This window comes from Phyllostomus discolor, chromosome 10, assembly GCF_004126475.2.
Source record: "Phyllostomus discolor isolate MPI-MPIP mPhyDis1 chromosome 10, mPhyDis1.pri.v3, whole genome shotgun sequence".
NCBI lineage: Eukaryota > Metazoa > Chordata > Mammalia > Chiroptera > Phyllostomidae > Phyllostomus > Phyllostomus discolor.
In genome coordinates this window covers 42,445,409-42,459,262 of record NC_040912.2, presented here as the reverse complement: position 1 = coordinate 42,459,262, position 13,854 = coordinate 42,445,409, and the positions used below count along the sequence as shown (strand labels likewise).

Genomic DNA, 13,854 nt, shown 5'->3' with positions numbered 1-13,854 from the left:
TCTTGAGTGTGTGATTCTGGGGTTCCTGACCTACAATATTATACTTCTTTTTACAGATAAGGAAAAAGGTTTAGGTATTTTAAATTGCTCAAAGGCACTCTACCATTAAGGTGTGGAGTTGTGATTTGATCTGCGTCTGTGTGACTCTAAAGCTCCTACTTCTAATGCAGTATTACATTTTAAAGTACCTAAAACTGAGTGATTTTAAATTAACTATCTGAAAAGAAAAGGGCACAAAAGTCATCAACTGATTAATTAACAGATTATTGTATCCCTATAAGGTCTTTAAGTGTTTGGATAGAAAGAATAAGGAACCATGGGCAATAAGACCAAAACATGGTATGCCCCATCTAGGAAAAACAAAGGATGAGACCTACCTGACCAAAAGTAAAAAGATATTTCCCACATTTTAGCAGAGAGTGTAAATGTTCAATGAGATTTTTAGTCAAGGGCTTTCTTTGTCCTAAGGTTGAATGGGGTATTTGTATTTTTCCCTCTTCTATAAAAAATTACCACAAACTTGGTAATTTAAAACAACACAAACTTGTTATCTACAGCTGTAGAGGCCAAAAGTCCAAAATAAGTCTTGCTGGGCTACAATTAAGACACAGGAGGGACTACGTTTCTTCTGGATCTCTAGGAGAGAATTCTGTTTCTTGCACTTTCCTGCTCTTAAAGGCCACCTGAACTCTGATTTGTGGCCCCCTTCCTCTGTCTTCAAAATCAGCAACAGCAGATCAAGTCTGTTCACATTCCATCACTCTGACACTGACTCTCCTACCTTCCTCCTCCACATTTCAGGACTCTGATTATATCAGCTCTGCCCAGGTAATCTCCCTATTTTAAAGTAGGCTGATTAACAATCTTAGTTCCGTCTGTAGCTTTAATTTCCCTTTGCCATGTAACATAACATAAGCACAGTTTCCAGAGAGTAAAACCTGGATATCTTTGGAGAAGGCATTCTGTCTTTTACAGTATTTTAGGATACCACGTAGTCATTATCCTCACTGTTTACATTTTAGTTCAGATTTTCAACATCACTACTGCATATTATCCCTGCATTTTGTGTCAGAAACCTCTGTTGTGTTACCTGAGAGAACTTTTGAAAACTCTCCTTTCAAGATAAAGAAAAGTCCTGTAGTGCTGCCCATTAAATACACAGCAGAGTCCAAATTCTTTATCTTGCTTTTATCCTCCTCTGCCTCCTTCCTAACTTTAGCCATTTCTTTCCATATACCCACTGGGATTGGATCCTGGAGCAACCCAGCTCATGTAGGTCTTCTAAGACAAAGATGAATAAAAGGAGTCCCCTTTACAATATCTGTTATAGGCCTTTTGGAATATAATTAAAGGTAGAAATTTCAAAATTGAATTTTGATGTTCAGATCAAGGCAAAGAAGTACAGTCACCTACCATGTTTGTAACTTGGGGCATCTGATCCAGCATCCTACTCAAAGTCAGGCCTGAGTCTCCCTTTTCTCTTACAATCCTTTCTTTTATTCATCCTGAATTGCTTTGTTTCCTTGGCTTACTAATACATTTCGTCGTTCTCGGTTTGCCTGAAATGCAACCCTCTCTGTTTGTATGGTTTATACCTGCTGACCTGCTTAGACATACCTCTAGAGTCACCTTCTCTCAAAAGCCTTTTCTGACTCTTATCCTTCCAACACACATGAAACTGACCTTTATGTCTCCATGTACCCTTGTGGAAACATGGTTTCTAATTCAATTCATTGTTTTTTGAAGTCTGTCTTCCATAGAAGAATGGGCAGGCTTTTTGTTTTTTTAATTTATTCATCTTTGCATTCTTATCACGTTGCACATTCTCTGACACAATTTATATGCTCAGCAGAATTCCGCCTAATGACAGATATGTGAAAAATAATGGTGTGTAAAATTTTATTATATGACCACCACCTTAATATGAATTTTTATCTTTAGTCTTAAATGATTATCTCTTTATACCCATGCTAATATCTTAAAAGAATGGAATGCAGAAGAGCACATATTGATGAAGAAAAGACAATATACTTAGCCATGAATGTAAGGTTAAGAAAGGAAGCCAGATTCTTCAAGAGTTTATGATGGTCTGAGAGGTGGTAGTAGTGGTAACAGTGTTGGTAGAGGATAAACTTGACCCACTCCGTCATTTTTCAGTTATTAAACTTCTTCCTACTTCTGCTACAGTATTCTCCCAAAAATGCTAACCTATATTTATAAGGTACATTTATTTAGCATAATGCAGAGCTTCTCAGACTGTTCTATCAAGATACCTCTAATGATATACCCTCAGGCCAAAAATAATCTTATTTAAAGTCTCTAGTTATCATTTAAAAATTCATTTGGATTTTAGATTCTAGTCTGTAGCAGAACATATTTATACAGATATAAAACATGGCACCTTCCCCAAACTGCTTAAGTTATGTTCCAGAAGGATTTGCCATGTCTGTTTGATGGTTTCTTGCTCAAGTTCAGTGACTTTGGGTGTGCAGAACTTAAGTCCAGTGACTGGGAATACAAGCCCAAGTCCTGGAGAAAGTTTGAGCTGCAGATAGATACAGGTGTGGGGACTCGTCATCCTTCCCTACAGAATGCAAACTGTGAAAGGAGAAAAATACTGAACTCTGGTTTACAACATATTTAAGAGGCAGAGAGGAGAGGAAAGATCAGTGAAGGTAACTGTATTCCAAGGTAAGGATCTGTATTGAGAAACCAGTCCTCTTGATTTTACTTAATATGAGGTTTAGGGTCTTAGGGTCCTCCATACACATACACAGAATTGTGTATATTTTATTTGGTATTTTATCAAATTACACTATAGTGCTAAATCTTCTTTATCTCAAAATACAAAATATTTTAGTGATTGTAATTTTGAGGTTTATATCAATTAAATTAGCATCGGAAGGCCAAAACTCTTCTATCTTAGTCTGGAATTAATATTCATCGATTGTGCTCCTGCATTTCACAGAGCTATCTTATTATTTTTAGTATCAGTCTTAGTATTGAGAGAAAATATATTGTCCAACATCTCTGCAGCTCAGGAACTTACTCTCAAACACCACTGCCAGTGGCCTAGACCTGTGCAAATAATCTGGGAATAGGCAAAATTTGACTATTTAAATATATGAGAGTATTAGATCATTTTAGTTGCTAGAAAGCTTTTAATGTAACTCTTTGTGTGAAATTCATGGGCATGAAGGATATACGAAGTGGGAAAAGAGAACTGCAAAATCATTTAAATCATTGCTCTATCTAAACTACAGAGTTCACAACATGTAGAGGAAATTGACCAGCTCAAGAAACCATGAAAATATTTTTTTTTACTTTAAAATCATTGCAGTCTTTTATATAGATAATAATGGGTTGAGACCTCTTTATGCTTTTGTTACCTTACTCAACATATTGCATAAAATACAACAAAAATATTGTATTTGGATCTGGAAATGTACTTTTTCTTATGCACTATTAATGTAGTCATACTTGAATGTCAGTATCTGGATTTATCTTTCATTTTTATTTTTTGACATTTACTTATTCAGTACCTGTCAATCTTTTATCATCAGTTCACAATCTACTAATCTCAAAAAGATACTTATACCTTTTATACCTGAGGCTTTTCTTACTAGATCTTTTAAATACTTCAAAAATTCTGGTACTTCAAGTTCATGCCATAAAGTAGCTATATCTATACCTGACTTTTTAGTTGTGTTCAGTTACTGTCACTTTCTACTTTGTGACTCTAAATCTTTTAAAACCAGCTTAGTATTTTTTCATGCATTCATCAGTACAGAAAATTCTATCTATATGGAAAATTCTATCTCTAAAACACTACTTATCTCTTACCTTTCTAACTTCTTGTATTATTTCATATTATTCCTTGTTTTGCAAATGTGCATCTTAATTTTTCTTTTTTCTCTAAAATTCTTCTTATTGTATGTCTTCTGTTTTCCATCAATTTCCATTATAAATTTTAAAATAAACTCAGAGCATTCTACATGTATTTTTAATAAGATGTGTACTGCCCATATTATAATCCTGTCTGTTATTTCTAATCATTTTGTTATTGATTTAAAATGAGTTATCATTTTTTATTACAAAGAAGTAAAAGAAGCAACAGGTATAATATTATCATGGGCTTAATTTTTGTCAGTGAAAAATCTTGTAGGTGGAAAGAAAGTTATGGAAAGAAAGTGAACATATTCTATTTTGAAGCAGTAAGGAATTGTCAGATTTGTTTTCAAGTCTTTAAGAAAGGCATATTTCAAAAAATTCAAAGAAAAGTTCATCATGTTTCCTCATCCAGATTATTGAGAAATAAAAAATGCTGATGAACATTTGGTTGCAATGAGAATGTAATCCTAAACACACTAGTTTTAATAATTTTGCAAACCTTTCCAAATACTGTTCTGTATGGTATGATTTGCTTTTAACCATTTTAAATGCTATGGATATCTTTCAGAATATAATAAATACTAATGATCTCATCCCACCCTTTTCCCTCTACCACAAATGCATATATACATGGTTCTTCCAAATATCACATATCATTTCATGTAATTTATAGATCCATTGGAACTAAACCATTTGCTTGGATAAGGGATTCTTCGAAAGCCCAACTTAAGTAACCCTTTTATGTAAATTTTTTTATTTATACATAATTGGCTGAAAGTAATCTTATCTGATGAACTCCTAAGAAATGCTACCTGGTACTTTTCATCACATTTCTTCTTGCTTTGTACTGAACATTCTAGTCATATCTCAGCCATACTGCTAGGCTGAATCATGAGAGCATGACTTCATGGTTGCATTTCTCACAGAAATGGAATGAATGAAGGAAAATATAATAGTAGAAAAAATGAAGACATAACTAAAATGAATCTGAAAGGGTCAACTGTAGCTATTAAATTAAGCACAGAATTAATTGATGCTAATAAACTAAACCCAAATTTAAAAATGTATATTAAAAGATCAAGAACAGCAAGAAGTTTGCTGTCTGGGAAGGTATTAAAGTATTAAGACAAGTGTATAACATTTTATCTATCAAGGAGAGTAATTTTAAATGTGAAAAAAGGATGGTAAATTTTTTTAAGAGAAAACTGAAGTTTAAGATGAGTCATGGGATAATTCAAAATCTTTTAATTGCTTTAGGGGAATTTAATCTTCTAAGTTCTCTCAGTTAGGTCCAAGGGCAATAAAAGAATCAGGAAGTTTGGCAAGCTATTTTCTATAATCTCTGAAGAAAATTGAACATTAAGGGATTCAGTAGAAGATGGGTGAAAAGCAAAGCTACCATGATTTTCCAAAGAGGAGATTTACTTCATAAACTATAGACAATGAAAATTAGGACATCAAGAGTAAGAATTGATAACATAAAGCTAGCATAGCTTGATAAGGAACAAGTCAAATAAATGCACATTTTTATATATAAAACATGACTTGTTGTGGGACCATGTTAACTTAATCATTAGTCATTAATGTCATCAATGCTTTTTATGTATCCACAATGAATACTGAAAGACCAGGCTCCCATCATTCTGTTTAATACCTTAAAGTGATGCTTCAGTTTGCAAATATTCTTTTAACACAGTCTCCACATCTGGCCTTAGAAGAATGTACATAATAGGCTTATTACTTCCCTCTCATGAGCACTCAGTATTTAATATATGTTCTTACAATCAACTGTTCCCATCATTGCCTCATTAATTTTGTAGGATCACTCCTGGTCCTTTTCCAAAACATCTTCTAAGACTTTTCTTTAATAATTCATTGGCCCTAAAACTATCAGATATATTAAGACCACTACCACAACTTTAATATTGTAGATTTATAATTCAAATTTAATATCTTTAATGTACAATAATTTGTCTAAATAAAATATATTTTGAATAATAAATATGATACAATTCAAAATTTTATATAAATGTGATAAATTTTAGGTAATGTTATTTAAGGAATATTATAAATATTTTAGTATTAGTTGTAATATTGCTCAATATGAGTTATGTATGGTCAAGATTTAAATTTCATTTAATTTTGAGTCTTTTTTTAAAGATTTTATTTATTTATTTTTAGAGAGGAAAGGGAGAGAGAAAGAGAGAGAGATAGAGACATCAATGTGTGGTTGCTGGGGTCATGGCCTGCAACCTAGGCATGTGCCCTGACTAGGAATCGAACCTGCGATGCCTGGTTCACAGCCTGCACTCAATCCACTGAGCTACACCAGCCAGGGCTAATTTTGAGTCTTAATTAAATATTTGCATGTATTAAAGTCTTTTATAGTATAGTGACTGACATTTTACTAAAATTTCAAGATTTTGAGGACATATTTTAATATAATGCAACTTTGATTTTCACTTTAGGCAGTATTTAAAATTTTACTTATATTGTCAACAGTATCTGGATAGGAGAACTAGAAATAAGGAAATATTTTCTTTATTTAATACCAATAGGTATTGAAGAGGAAAAGGCTCCTATATGCCTAGTCTTTTTGAGTATGTGACTGCAAGAATTTAGGGACTCATTGAAACACCTTGCAGACCTTAAGGAGAACAAACATACTACATTTTCCTCTTTAAGCTCAGAAGATATTTTATTTTAAATATATTTTATTGGTTATGCTATTTTAGTTGTCCCAATTTTTCTCCCTTTACCCCCCTCTACCCAGTACCACCAGCAATACCCCCTGTAGTCCATGTCCTTGGGTCGTGCATATAAGTTCTTTGGCTTCTTAATTTCTTATACTATTCTTAACCTTCCCTTGCGTATTTTGTACTTACCAATTATGCTTCTTAATCCCTGCATCTTTTTCCCCATTCTCCCCTTTGCCCCTCCCAGATGATAACCCTCCAAATGATCTCCATATCTGTGATTCTGTTCCTGTTCTGGTTGTTTGCTTTGTTTGTTTTTGTAGATTCAGTTGTTGATAGTTGTGAATTTGTTACCATTTTAATAGTCCTAGTTTTGATCTTCTTCCTTCTCTTAATTAAGTCCCTTTAACATTTCATGTAATAATGGCTTGGTGATGATGAACTCCTTTATCTTTACTCTGTCTGGGAAGCACTTCATCTTCCCTTCCATTCTAAATGAAAGCTTTGCTGGATAGAGTAATCTAGGTCATAGATCTTTGCTTTTCATCACTTTGAATACTTGTCAGTCCCTTCTTGCCTGAGAAGTTTCTTTTGAGAAATCAGCTGACAGTCTTATGGGAACTCCTTTGTAGGTAATTATCTGTTTTTCTCTTGCTGCTTTTAAGATTCTCTCTTTATTTTTAATCTTTGACATTTTAACTGTGGTGTGTCTTGGTGTGGTCCTCTCTAGGTCCAACTTCTTTGGGTCTCTCTGTGCTTTCTGGACTTGTATATCTATTTCTTTCACCAAATTAGAGAAGTTTTCTTTTTTTTTCAATAAGTTATTAATTTCTTACTCTTACTCTTCTCTTTCTGGCATCCCTGTGATTTGGATATTGGTACATTTGGAGATGTCTCAGAGGCTCCTTATATTATCCTTGTTTTTTTGAATTCTTATTTCTTTTTGCTGTTGTGGTTGAATGCTTATTACTTCTTTATGTTCCAAATTGTTGATTTGAATCTTGGCTTTATCACTTCTACTGTTGTTTCAGTGTAGATTTTTCTTTATTTCACATAATGTAACCTTAATTTCAACTTGGGTCTTTTTTATTTTGTTGCTGTACTCAATGAGTTTTATGAGCATCCTGATCACCGGTGTTTTGAGCTCTGCATTTTATGTGTTGGTTACTTCTGTTTCATTTAGTTCTTTTCTGGGGTTTTGTTCTGTTCTTTCATTTGGACCCATTTCTTTATCTCCTCAATTTGGCAGTCTCCCTGTGTTGGTTTCTTTCTAACAGGTAGAACTGTTTTGACTCCCTGTCTTAGTAGTGTAGCCTATTGTAGAAAAGACACCTGTAAATTGTATGAGATGGAGGCTTAGGTAATCACTAAGTTGGGGCAACCTGCTTCACTTGCTTTGTGGCTCTGTTTCAGGGGAGGGCTCAGAGAGGGGACAATGCCAATGCCTGGCTTCTGGAGGTTTGCCTGGCATTTGCCCTGTGTAACTGGCACCCTTCCAGCTATTACCCTTATGCTAAATGCCAGAGAGGGTGGTGGGTCTCTGTATGTTTTAAGTCCATGCAGGTCCTTTAGTGGAGTCACCTGAAAAATATGGCAGTTTCTTCTGCCACCCCAACAACTAGTTTTTATAGCCAGAACTTATGGGGGTTTATCTTTCTGGTACTGGAACCCTAGGCTATGTAGTCTGGTCTGGGGCTAGGGTTGCTTGCTCCCAAGGTATTCTTCCTGATTTTTGTCTACCACACACGAATGTGGGACTGCCTGTTCTGCTGCCACAGCTGCCTCTCTGCACCACACCACATCTCTGCACCTCTCCACCTGTCTCCATATCTCTGCCCTTCCTACCCATCTGGATGAATATGGCTTCTTTAAATCCTTCATTGTTGGACTTCCATACAGGTTGATTTTCTGACAATTCTGGGTGGTTTTTGTTTTGCGATCTAGTTCTAACTCTTTTTGTGGTTGCAGGAGAAGGTGAAGTGTGTTTATCTACGCCTCCACCTTGACCAGAAGTCCCAGATAATATTACAGTATGTCAGTTTATGGTTATGTATACACATTCCCTGAAGCTTTCAATTTAGCAGGAAGCCAAATAAAGGAAATTTAAGTTTTCCCTGTACTAATGGAGGTTTACTTCGTAGCCTTTTTCTCTGGAAACAAATATAGATCTCTCCTCAAGAGTAGGAATATTTGCATGTGATTTAAAAGGCTAGAAACATTTTTTCTGCTCTTTCTAAAATGCTTCACTATGTTTTGTCATATTGCCTGATAATTTTGCCTTATCCTTATCCTTTTGAGATAATATAATACAAATATCTCTGAAAGGTTGTTTTCTGCTTTAGTCATCTTAATATGGACATTGGCGAATAAAACCCATTGATTACAAGTTAAAGGGAAGATTGCCAGCTAACAATCCCTAGAGTACATACTTCCAAATGCTGCTTAGAAATTTCCATGATTTTCTCAATGTAGTTTATAAGAGTAAAGGAATTAAACATCAAGGGGATGTGGGTATGTTACATAAAATTGTGCAATTGATATTTATTCTCTTTCTATTCTCTCTACTGATTTAAAAACAAAAGAAATGGAATGTTAACAAGTGGTAAGGTGGTACTACTTTAGTTGTGAGAATTATGGAGAGGCCTCTTCTAGGATGTTATTTTAAAAAAAAACTTTAAATTTTATTTTTCAATAACAGTCTACTTTTGACATTATTTTGTATCAGTTTCAGGTATGCAGCATAGTAGCCCATTGTACATCTTACAAAGTGCTCCCCCTGATATTTTCAGTACCCACCTGCAACCACACATAGCCATTACAATATTATTGACTATATTCCATGTGTTGTACTTTATATCCTGGTGATTATCCTGGGAGTACCAAACTGAACTTCCCAGTCCTTTCATCTCCTTCACCCTGACTGCCAACCCCCACACCTCCAGCAATCATCAGTCAGTTCTCTGTGTAATGAATGTTCCTCAATTCTATTTATTTCTTCTTTACATTCCACATATAAGTGAAATAATATGGTAGTCTTTCTCTGAGTGCTTCACTTAGCATAATACCTTCTAGTTCCACCCACATTGTTGCAAATGATAAGATTATGTTCTTTCTTATGGCAGAGTAATATTCCATGGTGTATATGTATCACAGCTTTTTGATCCACTCATCTATTAATGGTCACTTGGGTTGCTACCAATAGCTTGGCTATTGTAGATAATACTGCAATAAACATAGGTGTGCATATATCCTTTCAAATGAGTGTTTTGGCTTGAGATTATTCACAGAAGAAGAATCATTGGGTCATAAGGCAGTTCTAGTTTTAATTTCTTGAGGGCCTCCCATACTGTCATACTGTTTTCCTTAGTTGGTGTACCAATCTGCGTTCCCACAAAGAGTACACAGGGTTTCACTTTTTTCCACATCCAAGCCAGTGCTTTGTTTATATACTTATGGATAATAGCCATTCTGATAGTTGTAAGGTGATATCTCATTATAGTTTTAATTTGCATTTCTCTGAGGATTAGTAATATTGAGCATCTTTTCATATGCCTATTGGCCATCTATATCCTCTCCTTAAAGAAGTATCTATTCAGGGTCTCTTCCCATTTTTTATTTGGAGTGTTTGTTTTTATGGCGTTAAGTAGAATGTGTTCTTTGTAAATTTTGGATATTAAACCCTTGTCAGATGTATCATGGACAAATCTCTTATTCATTAGGTTGTCTTTTTGTTTTGTTGATGGTTTCCTTTGCTGTGTAAAAATTTTTTAGTTTGATGTAGTCCCATTCATTTATTTTTCTTTCATTTTCCTTGCCTGAGGACATGTATCAGAAAAAAATATTACTAAGAAATGTCAGAGATTGTACTGCCTATATTTTTTCTAGGAGTTTATTCTTGTATATAGTATAAGAAGGTGGTCTGATTCATTTATTTACCTGTATCTATCCAATTTTTCCAACACAGTTTATTGAATAGATTATCTTCATCCCATTCGTATGTTTTTGCCCTAAGGAGTGATATTTTAACCAGGACTTAAATGAAGAATAGTATTCACTTGTGTAAAAATCTGGGGGAAGGACTTTTCAGGTAGTGGGAAAGGGAAGTATCTAGTTTCTGAGGTGGTAAGGAACTTGACATGTCAGAGACTAGGTAATTTTCATTTTCATTAAGTTGTACATTCAAATTATACTACCTCATAGATTATTCTATAGGCCTTTCACAGATTACACCCTGCTTAAAATTTAATTGTCCCTGACTCCTACTATGTACCATGCTAATCCATGCTAATCTGTAACGTTGTATATGCTGTTTCTTTGATTTGATAGCTTGTCATTCATTCATTCATTCATGCCTGATAATCTCTGACTCATCTTTTAAACTTCACTGTATGCATTCCCACTTTTAGGAAGCCTTCCCTTCTCTCTCCACCCACCATTTATAGAATTACTCAATCTTTGTGCTTTTCATTATCTTTTACACTTGATAAACTGATCTGCAATTACTAATTTGCATACCTACTTTAATACTTCTGAGTTTTTTTTTAAACAAAAATGTTATTAATTTATCCTTGGGTACATGTAGACCAGAATAGTAGTATTATTTAGTATGTAGTACTATGTATATAGTAGGTAATCAATAATCATTGTTAAATAAGTGAGAGAATGGATATCTTTTCCTTGTTATGACTTATCTAATGTAATATTTATCTTCAGAACAGATTCCATGATATATTTATTAAGGATATTAGCCATAAACTAACTCTAGATTATAGCTATATTCTATAGCCAGTAGAATATTTATCATTACTTTCTTATGGAAAAATAAAATGTTAAATTAAAAATGATAATTCATATTTAATGCAAACTATACTCATGGAAACATTGTGAAAATATTGAATAATTTTTGACATACAGTCTTCAATTCAATTTTTCTGTTATCACTATTTATGATAGACTTTCAGTCTACTTTTACTTAAGTTAGCATTGATTACCAGTTACTACTTAATAAAAATCGTGACTTAATTGCATGCTTTCTGTGATTTATCTTTTTAAGTTAGAGTAGTAGAGTGGTATTTGAGACATTAATTACCGTTTGTTTATTAGAACTTACTGTCCTTAACTTGGAACCTGATGGCTTTTCCAACTCTTAAGTGCCTAGCAGAATAGAATAGCTAGATGAGGAGCTAAAAGTGGAAATTCTGGCAAGATAAATGGGAGGAGGATAAGGACCTTTTGATAGGACAAGTCAAAGGTCATTTCTGTCAGGGAACAATGACAGCACTATGCTTTAATAGATGACAGAGAAGTTGTAGAATATAGCACTAAAGTTGTAGAATCAGAAATACATACTTGAAGCTTTTCCCTCCAGAAAGTTTCCAAATGTTGGCATTTGCTAAGTGTCTAAGTGCTTGGCATTTATTCTAGGCCTTACCTGTAGTCAGGGAGAGGATTTTACACTGCAGGTTCTCTTTGAATTCATTGGTGGCATGATACAAATTTACTGAATGAACTAAACTAATGAATAAATGAATAAGCTTTTACATTTAATCCTATATATTGTTTTTAAAGTTTGAATCAGTGGCAAAACCTAGATTGTTATTTAATCTAATGGGTTAGAATTTACTTCTAATAATTTTTATTAATGCTTAAATTGTCCCATATTCAGTTTTCTGAGGCCACTTCAAGTTGGTTCACTTATCCCTTTGATATGTCCCTCTGATTATTTGAACATTTCTTTGCTTCATGATATAAAAAAAAAATGTTCCAAATTTTTCTTGTTCTTTCTCTTCCCCAGCTCTGGTTCTGCCTTTCCTCTGAAAATAGTCCTCTTCCTTTTAGTGAAGAATGATATTTGGAAACCAAGATATGGTAATTTTTAAAAAGATTTTATTTATTTTTAGAGGAGAAGGGAGGGAAAAACAAAGGGAGAGAAACATCAATGGGTGGTTGCCTCTTACACGGCCCCTACTGGGGACCTGACCCACAACCCAGGCATGTGCCCTGACTGGGAATAGAACCAGTGACCCTTTGGTTTGCAGGCTGGCACTCAATCCAGAACCACACCAGCCAGGACTCAAGAGGTGATAATTTGACTTGTTTATTGCTGTTTTTTGAGCCATTACTAATAAGCCCTTTGAGTGGACAGAGATAAGAAATACAAAGAGAAATATTTAAAATGTATTTATATGTATTCTATTAAGTACATAAGCAGAGATAAATCTTGGCTTATTATGAGCACATTAACACTTTTGAGGGGAAAATATTTGTTATCTACATAAAGTAGGCCTACAAAATAATACCGATGTTGAGCAAAACACACCAAATAGACTTAATAGTTAAACCTAACATATCTTGGAATCTTAGATGCAGAAAAGAGACATTTTCTAGAACTGTCATCTAGATGTTAATAGAGTAGACCCTTGCAGTGTTGTTTTTGGTCTGTTAGACTAAAAATAAGATTGGAGACAAAAGCATTTTTAACTGCATGGCAAATCATATTAGGCATTCATTGTACTCAAAATCTTGGATGAATACTTATGAGAAGCATATAAACAAACAAGGAAGTAGTGACACTGTCTACTTGGTAACAATAGGAATGTGCTCTCTTTGGATAAATACAGTAGCTACAGAGGCAATACTAGCCATTTCATTTAGCAGTAGCTTGACTATCATTTGGCTACCAACATGGATAACTTGTTTAAAGAAGATGAGGAGTGTGAACCTCAAAATAATCAAGATTTATGTCCTGCAAGTATGTATTCAAATTCATACAGTTTTCTCCCAGCATGTTATGGGGGGGGCTTTGTTCTAATGGTTTGTCTCTCCCCAATTAATTTTGAAAACCTATTTATTTTTTTTGTATTTATGTATGTATTTATTTATTTTTAGAGTGGGGAAGGGATGTAGAAAGAGAGGGAGAGAAATATCAATGTGTGGTTACCTCTCATGTAGCCCCCACTGGGGACCTGGCTCACAACCCAGGCATGTGCCCTGGCTGGGAATCAAACTGGTGACCCTTTGGTTCGCAGCCCATGCTCAATCCACTGAGCTACACTAGCCAGGGCCAGAGCATCTCTATTTAGTTTACTAATCCCAAAGATTAATTCAGTAGAAGTGGAGGTTTATTGTTACTGATTCATTTACTTTATCTAGAAAAATATAGTTTGATAGTTTTATATACTATAATAAATCATACATCCCTACTATAGTACTACATCATACACACACTTGCCCACTATTGCATTGTTATAATTAATGACCTGAAAAT

General features: G+C 34.3%; 1 long non-coding RNA gene across 1 annotated transcript; it reads right to left on the bottom strand.

Annotated features, from left to right (window-relative positions):
* Positions 1-772: 772 nt before the first annotated feature.
* On the bottom strand, positions 773-6,758 carry LOC118497093. The gene is made up of 3 exons (XR_004899644.1): positions 6,680-6,758; positions 1,614-1,619; positions 773-785 (listed from the first exon to the last, which is right to left on the bottom strand). It is a non-coding gene; the product is annotated as an uncharacterized LOC118497093 (long non-coding RNA).
* Positions 6,759-13,854: the final 7,096 nt, after the last annotated feature.